At 41.5% G+C, this 27,915-nt stretch overlaps 1 long non-coding RNA gene across 1 annotated transcript; it reads left to right on the top strand.

Moving 5' to 3' along the window:
- Nucleotides 1–1,898: 1,898 nt before the first annotated feature.
- On the top strand, nucleotides 1,899–27,915 carry LOC132870399 (uncharacterized). Its single transcript, XR_009651106.1, has 2 exons — nucleotides 1,899–2,032; nucleotides 27,378–27,915. It is a non-coding gene; the product is annotated as an uncharacterized LOC132870399 (long non-coding RNA).

Raw genomic sequence — 27,915 nt, 5'->3', positions numbered from 1 at the left:
ATTACACACTGCTTCATTGTTTTTGTATTTACAGTTTTTTATGTCATGATTTTACATAAATTCACTGTTAATTCTACGGACATTTTTTACAGTGCGTCCAAGGTTTTAGTAATTGCCTGAGCCGAGCAGTAATGGCGGAGTACTCAGTAATGGAGAAAATGGAGAATGAGTGGACCAGCCTTCTGATTTCTCCTCTGGATATTCTTGCCTCAGCAGTAATATCTCGCCCTTACGTGGAAGAAGCGAATGAATGGAGAACTGAACAAAGAACTGAAAGTCAGATTGTTTCAAAACAATCGGCCATAAGATCGGCCTTCAAGAAGCGAGAACACAGATGGGTAAGTTCCGACTCTCATTTGGATACAAAACAACAAAAACAACATGTTGTTTACCTGCATTTAGATTAATACATGTAATTTGTATTTTGTGTTTAAGTTACCGGTATAAGATGATTTAATTTGCTTCAGAATGTGATTGTCTCAGTTCATCTGATTATTTAATTAGCCTTTTACATTTTATCAGTGAAAATGCATGCATGTACATGTATGTTGCATAAGTTATAACACCCATCCTGTTTTAATGAGAGTCAACCCACAATCAGTGAAGTCAAATCAGTTTTAGTTGAGCAAGTCGGTAACGGGATTTCTTACTTTCAGCATAAATGTTTATTTCTATGACTTTGGTCAATAGCTGTCAAAGGCCTCGGCCTTAAAACCGGTTACCGCTGTGACGTCACGCACTCAGGGCTGGCTGGCTCAGCGGGGCAGCTCGAATTCCAACTTTGCGGTCGATTTTAAACTCTCAAAAATATATATATATTTTATTCCCATTTATCCAGCATACAAGAGTCAAGGATGGAGATACTATCCACTCAGAAATGTATTTAAAAATAAAGGTTCTGTGTATCTCCTTTAACTTTTTCACCAGTTGGTGCTCCAGTAGCCCTTCTCTGGGATTGGACCATATGGGCTTGCCTTTGTGCCCCATGCAAATCAATGAGCCTTTGACACCCATGACCCTGTCTCCGGGTCAAAGTTGCTCAGATCCTTACGCTTACCCATTTTCCTGCTTCCAACACATCAACTTCAAGAACTGACTGTTCTCTTAATAATAATAATAATAATAATTATTATTATTATTATTATTATTATTTCAATTTATATAGCGCCTTTCTCAAAACCCAAGGTTGCCTTACAATTATAGGGAATTAATGAATTAATAATAATAATAATAATAATAATAATAATAAAAGGCCACCAAATAGAGGCCAAAAATAGGGTCTTGCTGCTGAATACAGTGTATCCCACCCCTTGACAGGTGCCATTGTATCTCAACTTGCTGTTTTGAAGGATCTCATGTTTTTAATGTAATAACTGATTTTGATTTTGAGTGATCTCACTATTTCCATGTAATGACTTGTTCGAGTTCTTACTGTGTTGGTTCAAGTTCATAACTCATGCTTTCATATGCTGTTTCTCAGATAGTATAAATGTACACCAGATGTTTTTCAGTAGAATTCAGTTCAGTGATTCTTCAGATAAGGGACAAAACATGTCTGAGAGATGAAACTCATTTTTGTGGTTAAATATGTAAATAAAATATGTCACATAATTATCTTAAATAAAAAAACAAATACAGATTTGTACTATAAAGTATGATTTAAAGGTTTTGTACACATATATTTTATTTTACATGAGTGAATGTGTTACCAGCACTGTAAATAAACCTTGTCCGAAAGCAGGTTTCATAATTTCTTAACGCTTAAAAAATTGTTTAAAGTAAAATAAAACAAACATCATAGCTATTGTCATCAAGTATTCTAATTAATTATTCAAACTGTACACAAGTTTACAATTTGAGAAACATTTTTTTTGTAATTTTTAAGCGATTGAAGTCATGTCCAGAGTTTCTGTCAACACCATAAGATTTTTCAAAAATTAGAAAAAAATCAGGCATTATTGTGGGCAGCTCTCAATCTAAGGACCCCTTTACACTTCCTGCTTGATACACATGCCATGAGGCCACTGCTCTGGTAAGTTAATATTTTATATTTTTCCCCTGAACTATCTCTTTTAGAAATCATTTTGTGTCACAGCCATAGTGTGTCAACACCATAGTCAATAAAATTCAAGATTTATTTGACTCTTTTTGTAATAAAAGCTTTATTTAACTTTATTATTGAGGCCACAAGCAGCTGGTGAAAAACAAGATGGCTTCTGCCAGAAAAACACAAGTTATGATGAAAAGTAGACTACTTTGTCAACTCCGTCAAACGTCAACTCCATAAGATTTTTTGTCTTATGGAGTTGACCTTGGCCTTATGGTGTTGACAAATGTGTGTCATTTTCCCCATTTAATTCAGTTTTATGAATTAAAATTTAAGTTGTATTATGTCCTATGTATTTTAATGAGATTTCTGCATATCCGCGTTGCATAGTTTTTATATATACTTCATATTTATTGAAAATTATCCATCATCCTCACACTGAATTCAGTATATATCTCCTTCTCACCCCCGGCGGGGGGGTGGTATCCATGTCATCCTCAAGCTCGGGTCCTCTACCAGAGGCCTGGGAGTTTGAGGGTTCTGCGCAGTATCTTCGATGTTCCTAGGACTGCGCTCTTCTGGACTGAGGCTTCAGATGTTGTTCCTGGGATTTGCTGGAGCCACTCTCCCAGTTTGGGGGTTACTGCCCCAAGTGCCCCCACTACCACGGGGACCACGCAACCCTTGACCTTCCACATCCGTTCCAGCTGCTCTTTCAACCCTTGATACTTCTCAAGTTTCTCATGTTCCTTCTTCCTGATGTTGGCATCAGCTGGGATCGCCACATCTATCACCACCACCCTCTTCTGCTCTTTGTCCACCACCACTATGTCCGGTTGGTTAGCCAGGATCTGTTTGTCAGTCTGGAAGCTGAAGTCCCACAGAACCTTGGCCCTGTTGTTCTCAGCCACCTTCTGTGGTATGGCCCATTGGGACTTGGGTACTTCTATTCCATACTGGTTGCAGATGTTCCTGTATGCTATCCCAGCCACTTGGTTGTGCCTCTCCATGTACGCTGATCCAGCTAGCATCTTACACCCTGCTACTATGTGCTGGACTGTTTCAGGGGCTTCTTTGCACAGTCTGCATCTTGGGTCTGATCTACTCTGGTAGATCCTGGCCTCTATGGCTCTTGTGCTTATGGCCTGTTCTTGTGCTGCCATGATTAGTGCCTCTGTGCTGTCTGTCAGTCCTGCATTATCCAGCCACTGGTAGGATTTCTTGATATCAGCCACTTCCTCTATCTGACGGTGGTACATGCCATGTAGGGGTTTGTCCCTCCAGGTTGTCTGTTCCTCCTCCTCCTCTGCACTCTCATCAGGGTTCTGCTGCCTGAGACATTCACTTAGCAGTTCATCCTTTGGGGCCATCTTTCTGATGTATTCTCGGATTTTCGATGTTTCATCCTGGACCGTGGTCTTGATGCTCACTAGCCCTCGGCCTCCCTCTTTCCGCTTAGTGTATAGTCTCAGGGTGCTGGACTTGGGGTGGAACCCTCCATGCATGGTGAGGAGCTTTCTAGTCTTGATATCTGTGGCTTCTATCTCCTCCTTTGGCCAGTTTATGATACCAGCGGGGTATCTGATGACTGGTAGTGCGTACATGTTGATGGCTCAGACCTTGTTCTTACCATTCAGCTGACTTTTCAGGACCTGCCTTACTCTCTGGAGGTATTTGGCTGTGGTTGACTTCCTTGTGGCCTCTTCATGGTTTCCATTAGCCTGTGGTATGCCAAGGTACTTGTAGCTGTCTTGGATATCACCTATGTTGCCCTCTGGTAGGTCAATCCCCTCAGTCTGGATCATCTTGCCTCTCTTTGAGACCATCCAGCCACACTTGTCCAATCCGAATGACATCCCTATGTCATCGCTGTAGATCCGGGTGGTGTGGATCAGCGAGTCTATTTCTCGCTCGTTCCTGGCATACAGCTTGATGTCATCCATGTAGAGCAGGTGGCTGATTGTTGCCCCACTACGGAATCGGTACCCGTAGCCGCTCTTCGTGATGATCTGACTGAGGGGGTTCAGGCCTATGCAGAACAGCAGTGGTGATAGCGCATCTCCTTGGTATATGCCGCACTTGATGTTGACTTGGGCAATGGTTTTTTTTGAGTTGGCCTCTAGGGTTGTCTTCCACATTTCCATTGAGTTCTGGATGAAGGTCCTTAGGTTCCTGTTGATCTTATACAGTTCCAGACATTCCAGTATCCATGTGTGTGGCATTGAGTCGTAGGCTTTCTTGTAGTCAATCCAGGCAGTGCACAGGTTGGTCTGTCTCTTCTTACAGTCTCGGGCGACTGTTCTATCGACCAGTAGCTGGTGCTTGGCTCCTCTGGTGTTACTGCCAATTCCTTTCTGTGCCTCGCTCATGTATTGAGCCACATGCAGTGATGCCTGACAGGGCCTTCCATATTGTGCAGAGACAGGTAATTGGCTGGTAGTTGGATGGGATGGGTCCCTTCTGGGGGTCCTTCATGATTAGGACTGTCCTGACTTGGGTTAGCCATTCTGGGTGGGTCCCATCCCTCAGCAGCTGGTTCATCTGTGCTGCTAGGTGTTCATGGAGTGCAGTTAGCTTCTTCAGCCAGCTGGACAGCCAGTGCTGTCCAGCTCTTCATCTTTGACACTCTTTCTTGGATGTCTGCTATTGAGATGGTTACTGGTTCTTGTTCTGGGAGGTTGCTGTGGTCAGCTCTTAGGTCCACTAACCATTGGGCATCGGTGTTGTGTGATGCTTTTCTTTCCCATATGTCTTTCCAGTATTTTTCCACCTCAGCTCTTGGTGGGTCTGACCGGTTGTTGTTCCCCTGCCACTGAGAGTACACCTTGGCTGGTTCAGTGGAGAACAGCTTGTTTATTCTCCTGGCCTCTCCCTCCTTGGTGTATCATTTCAACCGGGTGGCAGTTTCGAGTGCCTCTGGTATGGAGAGTGAGTTGTACTTCCTGGGTGCCCCTTTATTCACCATGTTCCCTTTCTGTAGTTCAGCTAGCTGGCTAACTTCTCTCCGTGCTGCCTTTATCTTGGCCTCTAATCGTCTCTTCCATGGTGGATACTGTTTGTTATGTCCCGAGCCCACCTTGTGTCCAAGCATCTCCATGATTACTGTTGCTGTAGTGTGTATCAGCTTGTTGGTCTCAGTGATGGTTCTTGTGGATATTGTCTTCAGAGCAGCATTCACATCTACTAGTAGATCTTCTGAAGGTACTTGGCAACTCAGCTTCGGGATTTGTCGGGGGCTCCAGGTTTCCAGTTGGGTCACGATCTTCCTTCTCAGGTCAGCAGCTCTTGTGTTGAGGCTTGGTACCCAGTCTCTGGTTGTGGGGATGATGATGACATCTCCCCGCTGACCTGTCTTCCTGGCTCCCCCTTGCCATAGCATCGTTGTTGTATTTCATTAATCTCTAGTTGTGATAGTAGATTTCGATTACGGATGTTGGAACACTGGGCTAATAGCTGTTTCTTTGTTAGCCTTGATTGTGGGTTTCGAACAGGGCCGGTTCTGGAGGGGTAGCAACGGTAGCATTTGCACCCGGGACTGGTGTGGAGAGGGGCCCCAAAAAATAAGACAAAATAAAGAGTTCTCTCTGTTCCTGAATAAGTGCATTACTGAGTGTCTCTGAGCAAAGGAGAGCCTGAACGTTGCAGCCTCCCTATTGGCTGTTTATTGGCTGTTTGTAAAAATGTATCAATTGTTGCCCCTCCCACGGGAATCATCGCGGGCTCGAGAGACGAGACCTGACGAGTTAGTTCGTTGGTAGCAGAACAAAATGTCTGGACACAAATCAGGTTTTCAGAAAAGGAAAGAAAAACGGAGGGTCGAAAATACAAAAAAGGAGGCAGAAAATGCAAAACGAGTTTTAAGGTAGGACAAATGGTTACTTTTTAAGGCAGCCCGCCGTGGCTGCAGGCTCATTTATTATAGCCCATTTAGTTAAAATAGTTGATGTAAAATGTTTATAGTTATGTGATGGTTGTCCTGATTTAGACTGGTGTGTGTGTGTGTGTGTTTTTTTTGGGAGGGGGGGGTTGCGCGATGTTGCACCCGGGTCCAGATTAGGGCAGAACCGGCCCTGGTTTCGAAGTATCCAATGGTCCCACATTCGCTGCATGTATCCCCTCTCTCTGGGATTGCTTGTATAGTAGCATTTCAGCAAATCCATATTTTCTGTCCTCGTCCATCGATGTCTTGTTCCAGTAGCCCATTTCGTCATCAGTTTGCCTTGGTTCCCTAGCAACTGATGCAGACCTTGTTGACCCGGGCGACGTCTGAGCCGGTATGACTCTATCAGTTATGTCTTCACTCATTCCTGAGGTAGGCTGATATATCTGAGGACCCTTACTGGATGATGTTTTTTTGCCCCGACCGGGATTCAAACCCCGATCTCCTGCGTCGTAGTCAGTGAGCATTACCACTGTACTCCAGGATATATATATCACTGTATCCAGCTGATATATATATATATAAATAAACTTTATATACTTACTTTACTTAAGTATACTGAAGTTTACTTAAGCATTTTAACCCATTAAGACACGGCCCCTGCTATACGTTTGTTGTTATCGGAATGACCAAGTCGTAATGTATGACTAAAGAGTCTTTGTTATGTCATAGTGTTGTAGTACTATAGTAGTAACAAAAACAAAAAGAACTTCCTCCTCCTCTCTGCCATTCCTTTTCAAATGGGGTTCAAGAATGTAACATGGAACTTCTTCCCCACATCCCATGGCAAGGGTGCCCCAGATGGCATTGGGGCGACTGTTAAGAGATGTGCCGACAGAATTGTTCTCAGAGGTCAGGAAATTGTGGATGGCATGACATTTCATCAGCTGGTGTCCAGTTGCCTAAGTGGAGTCCACCTACACTATATCACCAATGATGACTTCTTGACTTATGATGCTGTTCTCGCCCAGCCCCTGTGATCCATCACAGGAACAAGAAAGATCCATCAAGTTGTGGCTCAGCGCAATATGATTTACTGTAGACAGATGTCGTGTTTTTGTAACGAGCCAGAAATTTGCCATTCATTGTTTCAATCCAGTTGCACACCAATTCCATGGCATCTCTCAGCACTAGGATGAACATGCTCAAATACAGAGTCCTCTTGCGATGTTGGTGGAAGCAATGGAAAATGAGCCTCAGAGAACACCTGAGGGCTTAACAACAACAATAGGGCCTAGTGATGTCCACATCGGAGATTGGCTTGCTGTCATGTACAACCATAACTGGTGGTTGGCGAAAGCCCTCAGAATGGATGAAGAACATGGAGATGTTCAAGTCGAATTTTTTCACCCTCATGGTCCAAACTCTCGCTTCCAAAGAAAACAAGGAAACCAGGATGTCTGCTTTGTCCAATTTGCTGATGTCATAGTTAAACTTAGTGAACCATCCTCACCAGTCCGTACAAGTCGAACCAGGGACATATACCAGCTCTCTTCGGAGGTTATGGACTTCATAGATGAGGAACTTTTCAATCGGTTGTTGCCAGGTCATTAAACCCATTTTCATGAGTTCAATATTTCCAGATGTCCATAGGCTTAGTTACTGAATGTTCTTTGTTACAACCTCACGGAGAAGCACACCAGAAATAAGTGCCACATATATATTTGTATGATAATGTGTGTGCATGCCACACACACACACACACACACACACACACACACACACACACACACACACACACACACACACACACACTCAATGTTCTATTGCATCAGTTGTTTGGTTGAATGTCTGGATGTTATTTTGTTTGACAAAAGTATTTGACTTTTCGCTCTGTATAAGATATAAATATGCATACTGCCTGGTTCATATTTTTAAAGTAGGTTTTAATTCAAATATATGATTAACCCTAAGTGGTATTTTATGTCAATAAAATGAAATTATCTCCATTTCCCTTCTATTTCGTCAACACCGTAAGTGGTGTGTCAACACCGTAAACAGCTTGTCAACTCCATAATATGACTGTTAAGTTAATTTTTTCTTTAAAAGGATATTTTATTACATTGTTTCAAGTTGTTACAATAAAAACACTGCATTTCCAAATTAAATGTGTATACTTTATATTGCCTAATACCATTGTTTGTTATGGAGGATAAAAACTAAATGCATAAAGTCACATACCGGTAAATATAGTCAATAACATCTTAATAAATTAACTTTTAAAAGTAATATTACTAGTTTGAAAACACAGACAGAATGACACAGATTAAAGCAACCTCCAAGAGTAAAAATGCCTGGAAAAACTTTAAAATAATATATATATTTTTACATTTCTTTGTGTCTTATGGTGTTGACAAAATCTCTGACTTGCCCCGCAAACATGAAAATAATGTTAAAAATCTTGACCTGGGAGATTGTCCGAAAACTGTATTAGAGGGCCAACACCTTGTGCAACCATAATATATATGTTTTGAAAATAATGAGATTTTATTTTTAGAAAATCAAAACCCCTTTTGTCCCTGATCTCAAGAATGACTGAGTTGACAAATACACGTGTAATGATTAGTAATGTACTTAAATGAGTTGAGATATGGTTAACGCTCCTAATACTTAAACTGATGGAATCGTGTAATGGTCATCGAAGCCATTTTGAATGTTGATATTAGACGGACTTATTTCGGATGTGTTCACATTACCAATTTGAAGTGACACAAATCTGATTTACTGCCTTAATGTGACATCAATCTGATAAAAATCCAATATTTTCTAATTAGACTGAAGCCAGTTTTGAATGTGGTCCAAGATCGGATGTGAAATGCAGCCAGGTGACATTTTAATACACATATCACTGTTGTCATCATCATCCAGTCTCGGCTGCATGGAAAAGACAATAACAACAGAGGACAGCAATAACAGTGATGAGACTGTATTTAGTGGAAGCATTGATTGATTGATTTGAAGGTGATTTACTTCAAATTTTGAGGAATCAATTCAAGCAAAACTTAAAGGAACCTACCAAAACCAAGCAGTATTCAAAAACAATTACTCAGGAAATCGGAATGTCTTGAAATATTTTTGCAAATTGTGCAATCAAGCTTGCAATGTGAACCCAATTATCAACTGGCCTTGTGAATATTAATAAAGTGTCTCTGTGTACACCATCTTCCCAAAGAGTTTATTACACAGAAAATGCTGAAATATCGAGCCATTAATCAAAATTAACGGTGTAACACTTCTTTTTTTTTCTTCACAACTTTGACTTCTGGGCTTCTGTAGGTTTTAGATGAGATGTGTGTGTGTGTAAGACACTTTGAGCAAAACAAATCTGCTCTGTTTAGTTGTCTGTGCAGGAACTGTGTTGGTGACACTATCTGGCACTTCAAGAATTATTGTGATGAAACGAAAACAAAAGCGGATACAGTTGGAAACAAAAAAAAAAGAGCAAGTTATGACAATGTTCCCATTGTAACGCCATCATCTTACAACAATGACATCGGAAGAGTTATTTATCCATGTATATACCAATTTAGAATACTATTCAGATGCTGTTTAAATAGTAACACACCTGCTTTAGTGTTTCCTGTCCAGACATTTTGTGAAGAGATCATTAGGAACTGAGTAATTTTAGCCTGGGGCTGTACAAAAGCTTGAAGAGGTGTACAGAAAAAAAATAAATAACCTGATGTCCTGTGTCATGATCTAACAAGGTTTACAAAATAATACACTACCGTTCAAAAGTTTGGGGTCACCCAGACAATTTTGTGTTTTCCATGAAAAGTCACACTTTTATTTCCCACCATAAGTTGTAAAATGAATAGAAAATATAGTCGAGACATTTTTCTGGCCATTTTGAGCATTTAATCGACCCCACAAATGTGATGCTCCAGAAACTCAATCTGCTCAAAGGAAGGTCAGTTTTATAGCTTCTCTAAAGAGCTCAACTGTTTTCAGCTGTGCTAACATGATTGTACAAGGGTTTTCTAATCATCCATTAGCCTTCTGAGGCAATGAGCAAACACATTGTACCATTAGAACACTGGAGTGAGAGTTGCTGGAAATGGGCCTCTATACACCTATGGAGATATTGCACCAAAAACCACACATTTGCAGCTAGAATAGTCATTTACCACATTAGCAATGTATAGAGTGGATTTCTGATTAGTTTAAAGTGATCTTCATTGAAAAGAACAGTGCTTTTCTTTCAAAAATAAGGACATTTCAAAGTGACCCCAAACTTTTGAACGGTAGTGTGTATATACACACCTGATATAAAGGTACAATAAGGAAGAGACACAACAGTGTGTGTGCGCATGTGTATGTGAAATACTTGTAAAATACAACCCCAATTCCAAAAATGTTGGGACGCTGAGTAAACTGTCAATAAAAACAGAATGCGATAATTTGCAAATCATGGAAACCCTATCTTTCATCGAAAATAGTACAAAGACAACATATTGAATGTTGTTGAAACTGAGAAATTTTATTGTTTTTTGAAAAATATATGCTCATTTTGAATTTGATGTCAGCAACACATTTCAAAAAAGTTGGGACAGGGGCATGTTGAGCACTGTGTTGCATCACCTCTACTTTTAACAACATTCTGTAAACGTTTGGGAACTGAGGAGACCAATTGCTGTAGTTTTGAAAGAGAAATCTTGTCCCATTCTTGCCTGATATACAATTTTAGTTGATCAACAGTTCGGGGTCTTCTTTGTTGTATTTTGCACTTCATAATGCGCCAAATGTTTTAAATGGGAGACAGGTCTGGACTGCAGGCAGGCCAGTTTAGCACCCAGACTCTCTTATGACAGTGTCATGCAGTTTTAATATGTGCAGAAAGCAGTTTGGCATTGTCCTGCTGAAAGAAGGAAGGCCTTCCCTGAAAGAGATTTTGTCTGGATGGCAGCATATTGCTCTGAAACGTGTAAACATTCAGCATTAATGATGCCTTCCCAGATGTACAAGCTACCCATGTCATGTGCACTAATGCACCCTCATACCATCACAGATGCTGGCTTTTAAACTGTGCACTGATAACAAGCCGGATGGTCCCTCTCCTCTTTAGTCTGGAAGAGATTTAGTCCATGATTTCTAAAAAGAATTTCTACTTTTGATTAATCAGACCTCGGGACAATTTTCCACTCTCCGGGATGCTCTTTTTATACCCAGTCATGTTACTGACCTGCTGCCAATTCACCAAATTAGTGGGGGTTTTTAGCATTACACAACTTTTTCAGTCTTTTGTTGGCCCTGTTGCAACTTTTCTGAAACGTGTTGCTGACATCAAATTCAAAATGAGCATATATTTTTCAAAAACCAACAAAATTTCTCAGTTTCAACATTCGATATGTTGTCTTTGTACAATTTTCATTGAAATATACTGTAGGGTTTCCATGATTTGCAAACCTTCACATTCTGTTTTTATTTATGTTTAACACAATGTCCCAACTTTTTTGGAATTGGGGTTGTAAAATGAAAGTAAGCCAACAGGTTTAGCAGATTAATATTCCCATGATAAAAATAGTCCACAGATTGCTTGATGATAGAAACTGTACTTTAGTTCAGGTGGTGTATTTTCTGTGGTTTCTTGGTTTCTATACAAAATCAGCCTATGCAGAGAATGCTGTGACACGTGGGAGTCGTACTGTATGTGTGAGTATATTTGAGCTCAAGGGATCAGGAATAGAGATAAACAAATTCCTAACGTGTCCTCATCCAACTGGGGAGAACTCGCTATTCTAGCTATTGGGCCAAAAACTGGTAGAGCTGCTACCTCACAGATAAATCCTTTTCTCATTTTCATCTTCTCTCTCCAGGTAATTAATGGCATTTTTCACAGACACTCTTATCCAGAGTGACCTACAACATCCCCAGAGCAGCAGTATGGGGTTAAGCGCCTTGCTCAAGAACACTTCAGCCATTCCTGCTGGCCCAGGGAATTGACCCAGCAACCTTTTGGTCCCCCCAAACAAATCTGCTTCTCTAACCATGAGGCTATGGCTTCCCCATTGTTTTTCCATCTTCCAAAAACATACCAGTAGCTTGATTGGTGTCCATAAGTGTGATGGATTGGCTTCCCGTTCTTGGTCTGCTGCCATCTTGCACCCAGTGTTCCAGGGATAGACTCCAGATCCACTCCCATCCTGACCTGGACCATAAAGTTGTTATAGAAGATGAGTGAGTGGATGAATTGCTTTGAAAATGGCAGAAGTGCTCATTTTCGACAATTACATATTACAGTATATAGATAACAAATGGAGAAAAATGGCCTTCCCCCCCCCATACTTAAAAAGTGGGCTAAAGCCTAAAAACAGGTTATCCCAGAGCAACTCCCTGTCCTTAACTGAGCTCAGGACAGGGTGTGTGTGTGTTGCTGAATGCTAAATGAGTACTTCAACCTCATTCAGAACTATAACACGTATTATAAAGGCTTTATTTAGGCCTTTTCTTGTCGAGGCACTGCAGTCAGTAAGATTAAAACACCGGTAGACACAATAATTCGAGGAAAAGCCATAATCTAATCCAGAAGCATTATGACCGTTACATGCTGGGGTGAAACTCAGTGATGTATTTCTGGGAACTGATTTTAATCATTAGTACAGTCAAGCAAAGGCGTAAATTCAACAAATAATCCAGAAATGAAATTGTTAAAATATCGTCTGAAGGTTAAAATCCTGAATATTACTGTATGAGTCCCGATAATGTCCCAGGTTTAAAGAGTGAAACAGCTAGTGAGTGATTTTACTTTTGACTTTATAAAAAGGTAATAAAAAACTAAAGTAAAACGAAATGTAAAAAGTTCAATGCAAGTGAAATCGACATGACTCACGAACACGACCCCAACAAATATTTCACAAATAGTCAGATCCAGTTCACAAGTTGGAAGCTCTTTTAAAAGAATTAGTCAAGTCAAGTTTATTTGTACAGCGCTTTTAACAATAAACATTGTCACAAAGCAGCTTTACAGAATTTGAACGACTTAAAACGTGAGCTAATTTTATCCCTAATCTATCCCCAATGAGCAAGCCTGTGGCGACGGTGGCAAGGAAAAACTCCCTCAGACGACACGAGGAAGAAACCTCGAGAGGAACCAGACTCAAAAGGGAACCCATCCCCATCCAGGCAACAGACAACATGAGTATAACATTAACAGTCCTAACATATAGTCAGCTTCGTTGATGCTATAAACCCCCACCGACGGAAACCCGAGCACAAAACCGTTCACGACAACCGCAGTCCCAAAGTCAGAAAGTCAACTTCAGTCCTAAAGTCAGCAAGTCAACTGCAGTCCCCAGCCACAAAAGCACCACTGCAGGAGTCCAGAGCGTCCTCCAGGCGCGACCCCCAACTGTCCACCTGGGGCCGCCCTCCACAGGAGCGATGCGATGAGACTCCAACCAGACACAGGGCACCAGGATGGATCACGCAGGCCAAATTAAACAAAGAGAGATTTTTCAAAGAGGGCCAGCGGCACACTGACATGCTGTCTAAGTTATGTGTGAACGATAAACGTGTTAGCTTTCACAGCTACATGTGCTATAACTGTAATTGTTGGGCATACACCCTGTAGATACTTTGATAAAAAGGGTAAAAAGGGTGTATCCTTATAGGCTTATAGACATTTTAAGATGGCCATCTAAAATTATTTTCATGATATATTTGGTTTTGTTCACAAATACCTGTGGGTAACAAACACACACAGGTTTGTATTGAATGCATCATGATTTGCAAATGATAGCTTGCTGTGGAGAGCCGAGTAAATCAAGCTTGCTGTTTAAAGCGGGTAAAAAGCCACTTAACCCCCCCAAACACACACACACACACACACACACACACACACACACACTGCTGCCAGCCTCAAGATTGCCTGTATTTTCATGCAAATTACAGGATTCGTCACATATTCCATGAGCCCCCTGTATTTTGACCCTAAACGCCTGCCTGCAGTGCCCCTCCCTCCTTAAATCTCTCACCCCGTCCTTCCCCCTCTCTCTCTTTTGCAAATCTCTTTCCTCCCTTTTCTCTCTTCAGTCACTCAGGAAGGCCGGGTGCTTCATTAGGAGCTCTCTGACCTCATGGCCCATGACGTGAAACGAGTTCTGGTTGCTTCGTTCACTCGACACACCTGTAAAAGCATTTCAGCATCACTAAAGGCCAATTTATGCTGACAACGCAGTCCTCGCAGATGGCGTCGCAAATGGCGTCTGCGTAGCCCCCCCACCTACGCAGACACTCTGCGCGCACCTCCCAAAAATTGTGACCACCGCAGAAGCCTCGCAGACAGCGTCGCAGACAAGAGGGCTCCGATTGGTCCACTCTACATCCGCTGTACACGCACTTCCGCTTCCCTACTTTCCCGGTTTGTTTTGTTTTCACTACCGGCATTTTTAAAAACACGAGCGAAGATGGAGCAGTACGAAGAGCGGTTGATTGAGGAAGTGAGGAAGTACGTACATCTATATGACTCCAGTTCTAGTCATTATAAGTAACTGGAGGATAAACACTCCACTAACCACACCCACCAACTACTCCTAGCGATTTCGCAACTTCGCGCCCCCTTGCGTTGTGCCGGTGAATAACATCGCGCACACCTATTACTCCCCGCTCAACGATAAATTACAACTGTCTGCGAAAAGCTATCTGCGAAAGCCTTGTCGCAAGAGCATGCAGAGGCCCTAAGGCTACATCCACACGACAACGGCAACGAGATTTTTTTTTTAGCGGGTAAAAAAAATATCGCGTCCACATGGGCAACGGATCAGTAAAATATCAGGTACATATGGCAACGCAATGCTTGCTGAAAACGATGCAATACACATGCCACACCTCTAGGGGCGCTGTAAGACGGTCCCATCGGAGACACCAGAACAATAGAAGAAGTAGGACGCATGCGCATAAACCCCTTCTTCTACCCGGCGTGAATGAGTGAGTGCTGCTTGTTCTAGTCATGTGGTTGTGACGTCATCGTAAACAAATCCATTCTACTCATCCAGATGACTTCGCAACGGCGCCGTTGCCAGATTTTTCCACTCTGGAAACCGTTCTCAAAAAATATCATTTTGGGGCACCCAAAACGCCGGTGCCGTGTGGACGCCAGGCCGAAACGATAAACAATTTTATCGGATTCACCTGAATCCGTTGCCGTGTGGACAGGGCCTAAATACATTGCTCTTGTGTAGTAATCTGTCTCTTAAATCTCATTACTACTCTGTATTTATAATCAGAAAGCCTGCGACTCTTTCTGTGTCGTTTAGAATTACAGAATGAAATGAAGGCTCTACTTAGCGAAAGAACTATCATTTGTTATGATCGACAAACAATTAAGTCATAAAAAGGTGACGTTTTATATACACGCATTGAGTTTCTTTTCTCTTAATAAAGCAGGAGACTGAAAACTAGCCTCGACTCCTCAAAGCTAGCAATTGTCTCATTCTCATCTCATTATCTGTAGCCGCTTTATCCTTCTACAGGGTCGCAGGCAAGCTGGAGCCTATCCCAGCCAACTACGGGCGAAAGGCGGGGTACACCCTGGACAAGTCGCCAGGTCATCACAGGGCTGACACATAGACACAGACAACCATTCACACTCACATTCACACCTACGGTCAATTTAGAGCCACCAGTTAACCTAACCTGCATGTCTTTGGACTGTGGGGGAAACCGGAGCACCCGGAGGAAACCCACGCGGACACGGGGAGAACATGCAAACTCCACACAGAAAGGCCCTCGTCGGCCACGGGGCTCGAACCCGGACCTTCTTGCTGTGAGGCGACAGTGCTAACCACTACACCACCGTGCCGCCCGCTAGCAATTGTAGTTATCCAAAATAATAATAATATAAAAACCTTAAATATCTGAAACAATCCTGGTGTTTAGTGTAAACATTTGCTTGTTTACGAATCCTCCTTCTGTAAAATGTTGGCGTGAACTGTTCAAGGTTCAAACTGTGGAAAGTGAGCATTCAAAACAAGTCCAGATGCTAATCAAACTGGATGCTAATTATTAACCTGATATTACTGTGTGTAATGAGGAGGATAAGCAGTGCTACATTTTGATGGAAAAGTAGATTATGAAGGAAAAGTAGGTGAAAAATGGTTTGTCTTGTTTTCAAGTTGTCATCAGTCGTGCAGCTTGTGAACAGGCAAGGCAGGCAACTGCTTGGGGCCCCCTGGCCCAGGGGCCCCCTGAGAGTCGGGGCCTGAGGGCTTATTTATTATTGTTTTTTTTATTGTTTTTATTGTTCTTTACCATTGTATTTTCACATTTGGAATTTAAAAAACTTTGGTTTCATACATTTTTCGTTGGTGTCAGATTATTTATAACATATTGGTGATGAACACTGGTCAGAAGGGCCCCCTGGGAATTTTTGCTTGGGGCCACAACAGACTCTAGAATCGCCTCTGGTTGTCATAAATGTTATGCTAGTTATGACATGAGACGATTAGCATGGCACTGCAGCAAATTAGCAATATGACTGCCATGCTAATCATGTCATGGCATAACTAGCATAATGTTAATGACAACTTGAAAACAAGACAAACCATTTTTCATGTACTTTTTCTCCATAATCTACTTTTCCATCAAAATGTAGCACTGTTTATCCTCCTCATTACACACTCACAAGACTATCAGGTCAATAATTAGCATCCTGTTTGATTAGCATCTGTACTTGTTTTAAATGCTCACTTTCCACAGTACAATCAGAGTGAAACTACTTTATTTCCTGTTTTTCAGTTTTTGTTATAAAATGTAAAAGCATTTTCCTAGGATAATGTTCTCAATGTTTTAAAAACTAGAAAATATTTAATTACTAAACATCAGGATCATGTATTATGGCTAGTTTTTAGATACCTACTAGCACAGAAAGATTAGCCTACTACAGATAAAACCAGATAAAGTCGTCACATCGTTATTGAACTAAACTGTTCGTTGTAGAAAACAATGCGACTAGCATGCTAAGTGTCCGAACGCATGCTAACATAATATTAAAAACAACCCGCACACAAAACAAAAACTACTTAATCTTTAACGGTCTTTCGAGGTTTATCTATAATCTTAAATATTTTTTTGTCACCATACACAAACAAGAATAATCTCATCTCATCTCATCTCATTATCTGTAGCCGCTTTATCCTGTTCTACAGGGTCGCAGGCAAGCTGGAGCCTATCCCAGCTGACTACGGGCGAAAGGCGGGGTACACCCTGGACAAGTCGCCAGGTCATCACAGGGCTGACACAGACACAGACAACCATTCACACTCACATTCGCACCTACGGTCAATTTAGAGTCACCAGTTAACCTAACCCGCATGTCTTTGGATTGTGGGGGAAACCGGAGCACCCGGAGGAAACCCACGCGGACACGGGGAGAACATGCAAACTCCGCACAGAAAGGCCCTTGCCGGCCACGGGGCTCGAACCCGGACCTTCTTGCTGTGAGGCGACAGCGCTAACCACTACACCACCGTGCCGCCCCCAAACAAGAATAATCGCATCTAAAATTTTTAGCTCCTAACAACCGACTGTAGATTAGCATCCAGGTTTAGCATGTTTTGGTGACTAGCATTCTAACTCTACATTATTTCCTTATTCTATATGCTGTTTTGGTCTAAAATAAATCACATTGGGGAGTAAAATGACTTTGCTATGATGAATATTTTATCTTTAAGGAGCTAGCAGGGTGCACAGTCTTAGCTAGCAAGCTAGCGACTAATAATTTCTCTCTCAAATTCCATAACTGAAGCCCTTTTCTTGTGGTGCTGTGGTAAAGTGTGAAGGTATTCGTCTAAATCTTTTCTCAATGTGCTTTTGCCTAGAAAGCATTTAATCATGAAACAGCATTGTGTATTGTGTAATTATTTGGCAGTGCAGCAAGTTTTTCAATCCCAGTAGCAAAGAAACCCCAAAGCCTCTCATATTTCCTTTTCATTTCACTGGTTGTTGCAAATAACTAACACAATTTGCACAATGGTTTGGGGTGAGTACAACTTCGCCATAAAGCAATTCGTTTATCCTACAATAACCCATTAATCCATTTTTTACGCCACTTTCCACCCAAGGAATGTTTCCAAGTATGTGAGCTATATTTCACTCAAACTGCATGGATGACTCTCAAGATACACACCTTCCGAAGAGAGATTCAGCTTCAGCGTTTCGTTATACTAAAGCAACATTGCATCAACCTGCTTTTTGCAGACTGTCTGCTCTTGTGTAAAAGTGATTACTGAGACATGGATTACACTGTCTGAACTGTCTGTAGATGGGAAGAAGAAACAGCAGGACACATAGACACAAGACAGGATGCAGGATTTTCCCCCCCATATTCTTTCTCATGTTCAGGGCTGTGCAGAGGCTTGCAGCAGATCTATGATCCATGAAATGAGCTGTAAGACAATAGGAGACAGGAAGCGAAGGTCTTCTTGATTAATGGATGGAACTCAGAGATGTGTAGGTAGGAAGACAGCTCAAGACAGGAAATTGAGTAACTGAGACTGTTATGTGCAGTATGTGGGTATTAAGCAAGAAGCCAGTGCTTAATTAATGCACTAATGCTGCTGCATCATTGCATTTTAATTTTGGTGTCAAAGTCTTTTCTGTGCTAGCACCAGGCAGTCTCCTGTCCCAGTACTAACCAGGCCCTTAAGGCACTCTGGACAGCGTTGATCTCCGTTTCTCCAGCCCTTGGACTCCCACCTATTACATAGCTAGGGTTACAGTGGGGGGTTAGTCCTCTGGTAACCACAAGAGTTTGACTCCGTACTCACATCTGTATTGCAGCCTCACCAGATGGCAGTAAGTACCATTTTTAAGATGGTCTTTGATATGACCCAACCATGAATAGAACTCACAATCTCCCGGCCAAGAGGCGGACACGCTAACTAATTTTGGTTGAGCTGGATAAAAATAAAATGCTGGGTAGAATCTGAGTGGAATGTTGGTTGACACTATTCTGTCTTGCCACATATTAGCGGAGCTCCAGCGGAGCACCATACCTAAGAAAAAATGGTAAACCCATCGAGTCGATTTTTTGTGGTTTGTCCGTGTACGTGTACCACCAGTCATACACACCGCCTAGTGGCCAGTGTTAGTAATTACCAGTCATACACACCGCCTAGTGGCCAGTGTTAGTAATTACCAGTCATACACACCGCCTAGGGTGGCACGGTGGTGTAGTGGTTAGCGCTGTCACCTCACAGCAAGAAGGTCCTGGTTCGAGCCCCGTGGCCAGCAAGGGCCTTTCTGTGCGGAGTTTGCATGTTCTCCCCGTGTCCACGTGGGTTTCCTCCGGGTGCTCCGGTTTCCCCCACAGTCCAAAGACATGCAGGTTAGGTTAACTGGTGACTCTAAATTGACCGTAGGTGTGAATGTGAGTGTGAATGGTTGTCTGTGTCTATGTGTCAGTCCTGTGATGACCTGGCAACTTGTCCAGGGTGTACCCCGCCTTTCGCCCGTAGTCAGCTGGGATAGGCTCCAGCTTGCCTGCGACCCTGTAGAACAGGATAAAGTGGCTACAGATAATGAGATGAGATAATAAGATGAGATGAGATGAGACACACCGCCTAGTGGTCAGTGTTAGTAATTACCAGTCATACACACCGCCTAGTGGCCAGTGCTAGCCAGTAAAGAAATAAAACAAAGGAGACTGGCTATGATATAAGAAAATTCTACAACCCAGAAACAGATGGGAGCTCCGCTTTTAGGCAGTGCCTAAATCTATATGTTATGTGTAGGTGGTAAACAGTATGTCCATCTATCCAGCCATTACCTGTAACCGCTTATCCTCTGCAGGGTCGTGGGCAAGCTGGAGCCTATCCCATCTGACTATGGGCAAGAGGCAGGGTACATCCTGGACAAGTCACTTGATCATTGCAGGGCTGACACATAGAGACAAACAACCATTCACACTCACATTCACACCTACGGTCAATTTAGAGTCACCAGTTAGCCTAACCTGCATGTCTTTGGACTGTGGGGGAAACCGGAGCACCCGGAGGAAACCCACGCGGACACGAGGAGAACATGCAAACTCCGCACAGAAAGGCCCTCGTCAGCCACTTGGCTCGAACCCAGAACCTTCTTGCTGTGAAGCGACAGTGCTAACCACTACAGTATGTATGTAGTGTAATTCTATTTTGCTTTATTAAGTAGAATCACATTTAATTGTAAATTACATTACATTACATTAGAGGCATTTAGCAGATGCTCTTATCCAGCATGACATATAACATACTCAGAACAGCCTGGGGAGCAGTTGGGGGTTAGGTGCTTTGTTCTAGGGCACGTCTGCCATTCCTGTTGGTCCAGGGAATCAAACTGGTGACCTTTTGGTCCCAAAGCTGCTTCTCTAACCATTAGGCCATGGCTTCCCCGAGTTTCTTAAACCTCTGTCCAACCTACCTTTAGCTTAAAAACCACATGCTACCTTCACAATATCTTGCCAATATAATGGACTCCTCTCAATGGATTCTTTACTATTCGACCAAGAGGGAACAGGTTCTTGAACCAGATCCATTCAGGATTCTTTGAACCTTGGTGCCAGCTAGCAAACCAGCCCATGTTTTCACCAGTTTTGAGTGGAACCGTTGTCATCAAGGATGTGTCACGAATGGAGAGTGTTGCACAATTTCAGAACAGGAGCAAACAGTAGTAGCAAGATGGTGGAGCACAATGATTACCTGCGAGCTTTTTTTCTGTTATTGTAGCCATTTGTTTTCATTCGATTTTTTTTCGAAGCTGTATCCTTTTCCATTGCTGTGCTCCACTTCCTTTCCAAACTAAAGACTGATGTCATTATGGTTCACATTGGAAAAACCAGCTATATTTTAGTTCCAGCTTGGAACCAACTTTTCAGTTTCTGAACCAATTCATTTTTGGTTGAAATGCTCTGGGGTGGGTTTCCCAAAAGCGTCTTCGCACTAAGAGCATCTTAACTAGGAGAGAGAGCGTTCATTGTGCTGCTCGCTCTCCCATTTAATGATGGTCTTTGTGCTGTGATGCTTTTGAGAAACTCAGGCCTGAACGATTCAAAATTTCGTCCATGAACCAGAAAGGAACCCATTCCCTGTTGGTGGAAAAGGAGTATCTGTGGATCATCACTTGACATTTCCGACTTCCTCTGTCATCATTCCAGATTGGAACATCTTTAAACCAGTTTCTTTTGTCTGTTCTACAGTCTTGGGTTGTACTGTTACTGCACGACGACCGTGAATTAGTTCATTCTTTTACTTAATCGACTCCTTGAAATATCCGCTAAGATGTCTACTAGTTCACAACAGCTGTGCAGGGTGTAATCACGAAGGGTGTGTATGTATGTCTGTCAGAAATGATATACTGGATATTTTGATATGGTTATGATATTATGATAACTACCAAGAATTCAATATGATATAATCCCGAGTTGTTTTGCTTTACAGATATGCTAGCTTTGAAAAGTGGAAGGCCATGTCTCCTTCATTGAGGCTTACATGTAAAGAGGCCACGCCTACTCTATAAAGCCTGGCCACACCTACCTCACTAAGGCTGACAGGCAACAAGCCTACGTCACGCCCGCTTCACTCCGACTAACAAGCCACTTTTTGCAGAAGCCACGCCTCCAGTGAACGTGACCAGTACAGAGGCCACGCCTTCTCTTTTAGAAGCCATGCCTCATTCACTTTCACTGTACTTATTAATCTGTTTACTGTGCTTACGATATTGATTTTCATCTTCATCTTCAATTCTGTTGTCCTCATTTGACGTCTTGCAGTTTTCAAACTTTGTTTTACATGAGCAGGACAGATGGACAGCGAAAAGACTGAACGAGAATCTGAACTAAAAAGTGATCCATTGCCTGGAAAAGCATTCATGGCTTTGTTTCCCCTCCAACGCCATAATCAGATTATAAAGCCGCAATGTGATTTTGGATGTCATTGATTATACGGTCATAAATGTCTGCTCTGCTTCAAACAATCCTCCAAAACTGGGCATGCAGCTCTATAATCAGTGAGTAAATCTGTCCAGCCGGTCCTCCAGGTCTATAAATTTGTGGACCACTGGGTCCTTTAATCAGAGGAAGAGAGCAGAGTATCAAGCTCATGTCATCAGCTCAAAAAAATGTCAACATTACAGTTTTTCCAAGATGTCAGCTTCCTGTTTTCTCAGCTCCTCAGGTTGTGGAGATACCCTGAGCTTCCTCTGAGATAACTCGTTCCCCTTAAGGGAGGAAGAGGAAAACATTCTCTAAAGCCATTTATACTCTGCGTTCTGTCTTTCACTCTGTAGCTGCTTCTTCTTTCACACGCACACACATGGTCCTATCATTTCCTCTGCGATTATTCCTGAAGCTCCTATCAGCCTGCCCATCAGCTATTTAGCAAGCAGGAGATCTCTACACGCTTAATAAATCCACAGCCATGATGATGTGTGCTGTAAGCTCTCATATTCCGCAAACGTTTCACAACTTCATTTCCAGCAGTGGAAAATGATTAAAAAAAAAAAAAAGGAGACAAAAAGGCAGTTGACATTTAGAAAGCACTGTAGCAGACGTAGAACTTTGAAGAACAAAACAAGAACTATTTTTATGTTTGTACGTTTCACAGTGTTGAGCATGAAAAGGCTTTGTGTTTTATTTCAACGTGGAACAGAAATATATGGTGATATGTACTGTACGTAGAGCATATTGGAAAATTTGTGCTCGCGTAGCACATGAACTAGACGTGCTAGAGAAGACGGTGTGTTGAGATGGACTCAGGAAGTCTCATCACTTCGCCTGAGACACAGGTTTCATAAAAGACGTGAAAGCCTTGTGCTTTCAGCTCAGTCAGTGTGTGTGTGTGTGTGTGTGTGTGTGTGTGAGAGAGACGTTGCCTTTGTGCTGCATGCAGTGACAAAACACGGCTGATAGCTTAAAAAATGCTTTACGTGCAACTGTAAATGGACAAAAAATACAACATTATGTTTGTGCCTTTGTTTTTTTTAATATATATTACTGCATATTGTCTTGCAGAGGGGAACCATCAGGGCCTTCTAGGCCTTCAGAAAAGCCCAAACATATCAGCATTTCAAACGTCATGTTCAATTTCTTTCATTCTTTCATAATTTCATGATAATTATTATCTTCTAATTCTAATTCAGCCTTGTTTTCTATCAAATTTACTTCAGAAATGAAAGGGTTACTGTCCTGAAAACATTAAAACAGAGTTATCCAGTGAGATTCTTTTGTTTGTTGTCTCTAGGCTGAGAAGCGTTTAGAGCTGGGTCACTCATTGGTTAGGACTTCATTGCCGGGACAGAAGGCCATGGCAGGGTATGTTTATGTAGGAAGTGACAGATGAATTAACCAATCAGATTTTGATTTATAGTGGGAGGGACCAAAAATGTATCGTCCTAGGCCTTCTCGAAGGCCAACGCAGCACTGAAGTCAACTTCCAGCCAGTGTAGCGTTCATCAGTAGTGTTAGCGAATGCTAATAAAGCGGTCAGGCCAGTGCCATCTATCAAGAGCAAGTAGCACAGGCTAACGACCGAGAAACTAAGATTTCTGTCTCAAGACTTTTCTTCCACACTGCACGCTCGCTACAGCATTTTTCACTCAGACTTCAGTATTCATTTCCCTGTGTAATTTATTAGTTACTTTTAAAATCAACATCGACAGCTACACACAACAGAGCGACCTGGCAGCCTGTCGCTAATCCCTGACAAAATCCTTTGCCCTGGTGCTTTTTTGGTGTCTGGATAAGTTTTGTCTGAACTCAAGTCCCAGCTCGAATAGTAACCGTTCGCCACTGTTGTCTTGTCAGTGAATTCAAAACTACTATAATATAATATTCCTGAAAAGTCAAAGAAAAATGTTTCTGTGTTCCTTCCTCTGAGTTAGCGTCTGCTCCTAATTCAGCTCCAAATCTCCATTTGATGTGCCAAGACTTGGACCGAGTTGAATCATCAAACTTCTGACCTTTAATGTGATACTGTGCTCATTTCCAGGAGTCTAAACGCTAACAGACGAGCATTATCTTTACACCTGCTTTTCCCAAACCACAAATGAGTTTCTGCTGCATTCTTACGAGGCATTTTTTTGGTTTTCAGACGCCACATTTCAAAGTAACGCTCCCTCATCCTTAAGTATATTTTTTGGCTTAGTCAACAGAATGAGCGAGACATTTCCAGGCTTAAGCTGATAAATATCAGAAGAGCTCTTGTGTCTTGCTGTGGTGCTTTCCTTGGCCGTGCTTCCTCATCTCGGCCCTCTGGTAGCAGTCGTGGAAATGGACGGTTTTCTAAAAGTGATCGATGGAAGATGATCGTTAAGGTGGAAACTAGAAATAATGCCGAGTGTAAAAGGATTCATTCGCTATTAAAATCCAAAATGGATTTGTGCCGAGGTGCTCTGCATTAGCTCTGGTTAATGCACTGGAATAGAATAAATGTCATATTAGCAGGAGGAGGAGGAGGAGGAGAGACACGGGGCATTGTGTTGGTGTTAAACAGGTCTTCATGCTAAGTGCATGTACAAATAAAGTGCATGACTGAAAGCACGTCCGATTCTCTTCACCATAAAAAAGATGCCACCTTTTAAAACTTGTGGTTGTTTGTTTGTCGTAAAGAAACACCCTGACACTCTCTTGTCTCTCTGTCTCTTTTCTGCCACTCTCTCGAACATTATATTCACACTTGTCACTTCCTTTTGGTTTTTGTGTGTAACAGGCCTGAAAACAGAATGAGAGAGAGAGAGAGAGAGAGAGAGAGATCTCATTCTCTCTCTATTTAATGCGTTTTAATTGTATTCTCTACGATCTGATTCGATTCGATTCCAAATTGATTCCATTCATATGATTTTGATTCAATTTTATATTATATTGATTTTGAAATGATTTTATATCGATTAAAGCAACCTAAAAAACACAAATATCTTTTCACCTTCTAATCTTTAAAGTAAAAAAAAAAAGTCTAATGTTAATTTTGTTTTTATCTTTTATGAATTATGTGCTATAATATCCAAATCACGGAATGGATGATTTTCCAAAAATGATCAACAGGAGTCTGGAAAATCTGAATAATAATAATAATAATAATAATAATAATAATAATAATTTAAACCCATTTTAAATACAAAAATATAATATATAAATAATATACATAAATAAATATATACTATCATATTTATAAATAATATAAATAAATATACATAAATAATATAAATGTTATCATTTTTATAATTTATTTTAAATATCATGATAATATATTCTATTATATAAAATACAAATATTTGTGCAATTTTTTAATTATTATTTAGATAAATAGATACATAGTTGGGAAATTTGGGATATTATTATTATTATTATTATTATTATTATTATTAATAGTAGTAGTAGGAGGAGTAGGAGTATCTGTCTCTCTAGACTTACCCAGATTTCTCTGGGTTGTATCTATATGGGTTGTATGATTTGTCTCTCTCTACCCCATTCACACTCACACTGAAAACCGTAAATTTTCCATTATTATCCTCTAATGGTGTCCTGTGGGAATGGGAGCAAAACAGTAAAGTTGAAACGTTAATCTATCTCCTGGCGACTGAGTGATATTTACGGTAATCTTTTGCTACGGCTCCACTGGGAATCATAATCATCGGTATCACATGTTGTGATGGTCGTGAGGTTGCTGGCGGAGACGTAAACGATGTAGTGATATTGTGACCGAACTATGCAGACTACCTCACTGTAGACAACTGACAGTGAACTTAAAACAACAAGCGAAGAAAACATCAGAAGATATCAGCAAGAGAAGCTCATTTGGTAGAAGAACGCTAACCTATGCAGGTCCTGAGTTATGGAATACCTTGCCGAGAGAACTCAAGTCATGTGTAAACGTTAACAATTTCAAGAAACAACTGAAAACCTTCTTTAAATCAGCTTATGCTTCTTAGATTCTGACTTCATCTCATCTCATCTCATTATCTGTAGCCGCTTTATCCTGTTCTACAGGGTCGCAGGCAAGCTGGAGCCTATCCCAGCTGACTACGGGCGAAAGGCGGGGTACACCCTGGACAAGTCGCCAGGTCATCACAGGGCTGACACATAGACACAGACAACCATTCACACTCACATTCACACCTACGGTCAATTTAGAGTCACCAGTTAACCTAACCTGCATGTCTTTGGACTGTGGGGGAAACCGGAGCACCCGGAGGAAACCCACGCGGACACGGGGAGAACATGCAAACTCCGCACAGAAAGGCCCTCGCCGGCCACGGGGCTCGAAGCTGGACCTTCTTGCCGTGAGGCGACAGCGCTAACTACTACACCACCGTGCCGTCCTTATATATATATATATATATATATATATATATATATATATATAAAATTTATTATTAAATATTATAAGCAAAAATTTTATAAATAGCCTTTGCTTGAACAAAACAAATGTTCAGAAACAGGAAAAGACTCTCTCAACACAGACATGATGCAGTTTGATGTTGCTAATTTAGCTAATATATCAATTTGGGCTTTTCACAACAATGGACTTGCTGCCTCGTGAATTATACGTCATGCTTTACAAATCACGTGGAGGTTCATGCTCCGTCACATTCCGTTAAATACTTAACAGTTATTCCATGAAATCGGGTCATACGTGAGCTGATAGCCGATGAGGCACGTATGGTAGCACTGAGTCGGCTATAAGCCATGTATGACGAGATAGAGTGGAATAACTGTTTTATTCTATCCACATTCACTGGATTTTGAGAAACAGAGCATTTTTATTTTTTGCAAATTCGATAAATAAAAACTTTATACAAAATGTCCGACAGAATCATTTCCGCTTAGAATGTAAACAAACCGGCGAAATGACAGGAGCAATTTGTGAAAAATGCGATAATAATAATTCTTGAAAAATTAAAAAAAGATACGTTCTTACCATCAAATACTTTCATTCCATATTTTGCTGCTGTTTTGTATTTTTTGAGGTTTTGTTTTTGAGTAGAGTTTTTATTTCGTCCTCGGTTGGTTCAGCAACATGATCCACCATTTTGTTTTTCTCTACTCACGGTATATGAGCTGATATCCTAGTAGTAGAGTAGCCAATCAGAGCGCAAGACTGCACATATCCAGTGAATGTGGGCAGAATAAAATCGGATATCTTCTACTTTTCCTTTATGGAAGTGCGAGTAGGAATGAAAATTTGTTATCTTTTCCATGTTGCTGTTTTTTCCTCATACAATAACGGGTTTCATATGTGAAAGGGGCTTAAAGATTTGCTCCATGAAGAACCTTATCATACAAACAGCTCCTTTAAATATTCATTAGAACCCATTCGGAGCCTTTTCTTTTCTAATAAGGTAGCATCCTTTCTTACAAACTCTCTCTCTCTCTCTCTCTCTCTCTCATTCTGTCTCGTTTTGTCTTCTCTCTATTTACAGTCCTTCATTGTGAGCAGTAATAGACAGGAAGCTGGAGGAGCCCAGGGACATCCCCCACGAGAGTGCTGACCTCCCATCAACACACACACACACACACACACACACACACACACACACACACACACACACACTCAGCCAAGCTGAGCCAGGAAGAAAAGCATGGCTCAGCGAATGAAAGAGAGTTGGACAGAGAGAGAGAGAGAGAGAGAGAGAGAGATAAAGGGAAACAAGCCCAGCTGTAAGAACACAATGCCAACAAGAGCTTGGCAGGAGCTCAAGGCTGCTCCGAACGAGTGCCTCCATTTTTTCCCTCTTTCCTTTTTCCCGATTTCAAAGAGAGCTGCGCTGTAAAGCTGCTGCCTGTTTCTCTGTGTGTGCATTTTTTTTTGGTGTGTGTGTGTGTGTGTGTGTGTGTGTGTGTGTGTGTGTGTGTGTGTGTGTGTGTTGATGGAGGGGGGAGCTGAGGATTAGACATCAATGCATTTCTTCTCAAGCTTAATCCTAATGATTACACCAAAATAAATACAATTTATGCCGA

The sequence above is a fragment of the Neoarius graeffei genome, chromosome 22, assembly GCF_027579695.1.
Source record: "Neoarius graeffei isolate fNeoGra1 chromosome 22, fNeoGra1.pri, whole genome shotgun sequence".
Taxonomy (NCBI): Eukaryota; Metazoa; Chordata; class Actinopteri; order Siluriformes; family Ariidae; genus Neoarius; species Neoarius graeffei.
The sequence above is the reverse complement of the archived record's forward strand: the minus strand, read 5'-3'. Positions and strand labels throughout refer to the sequence as shown.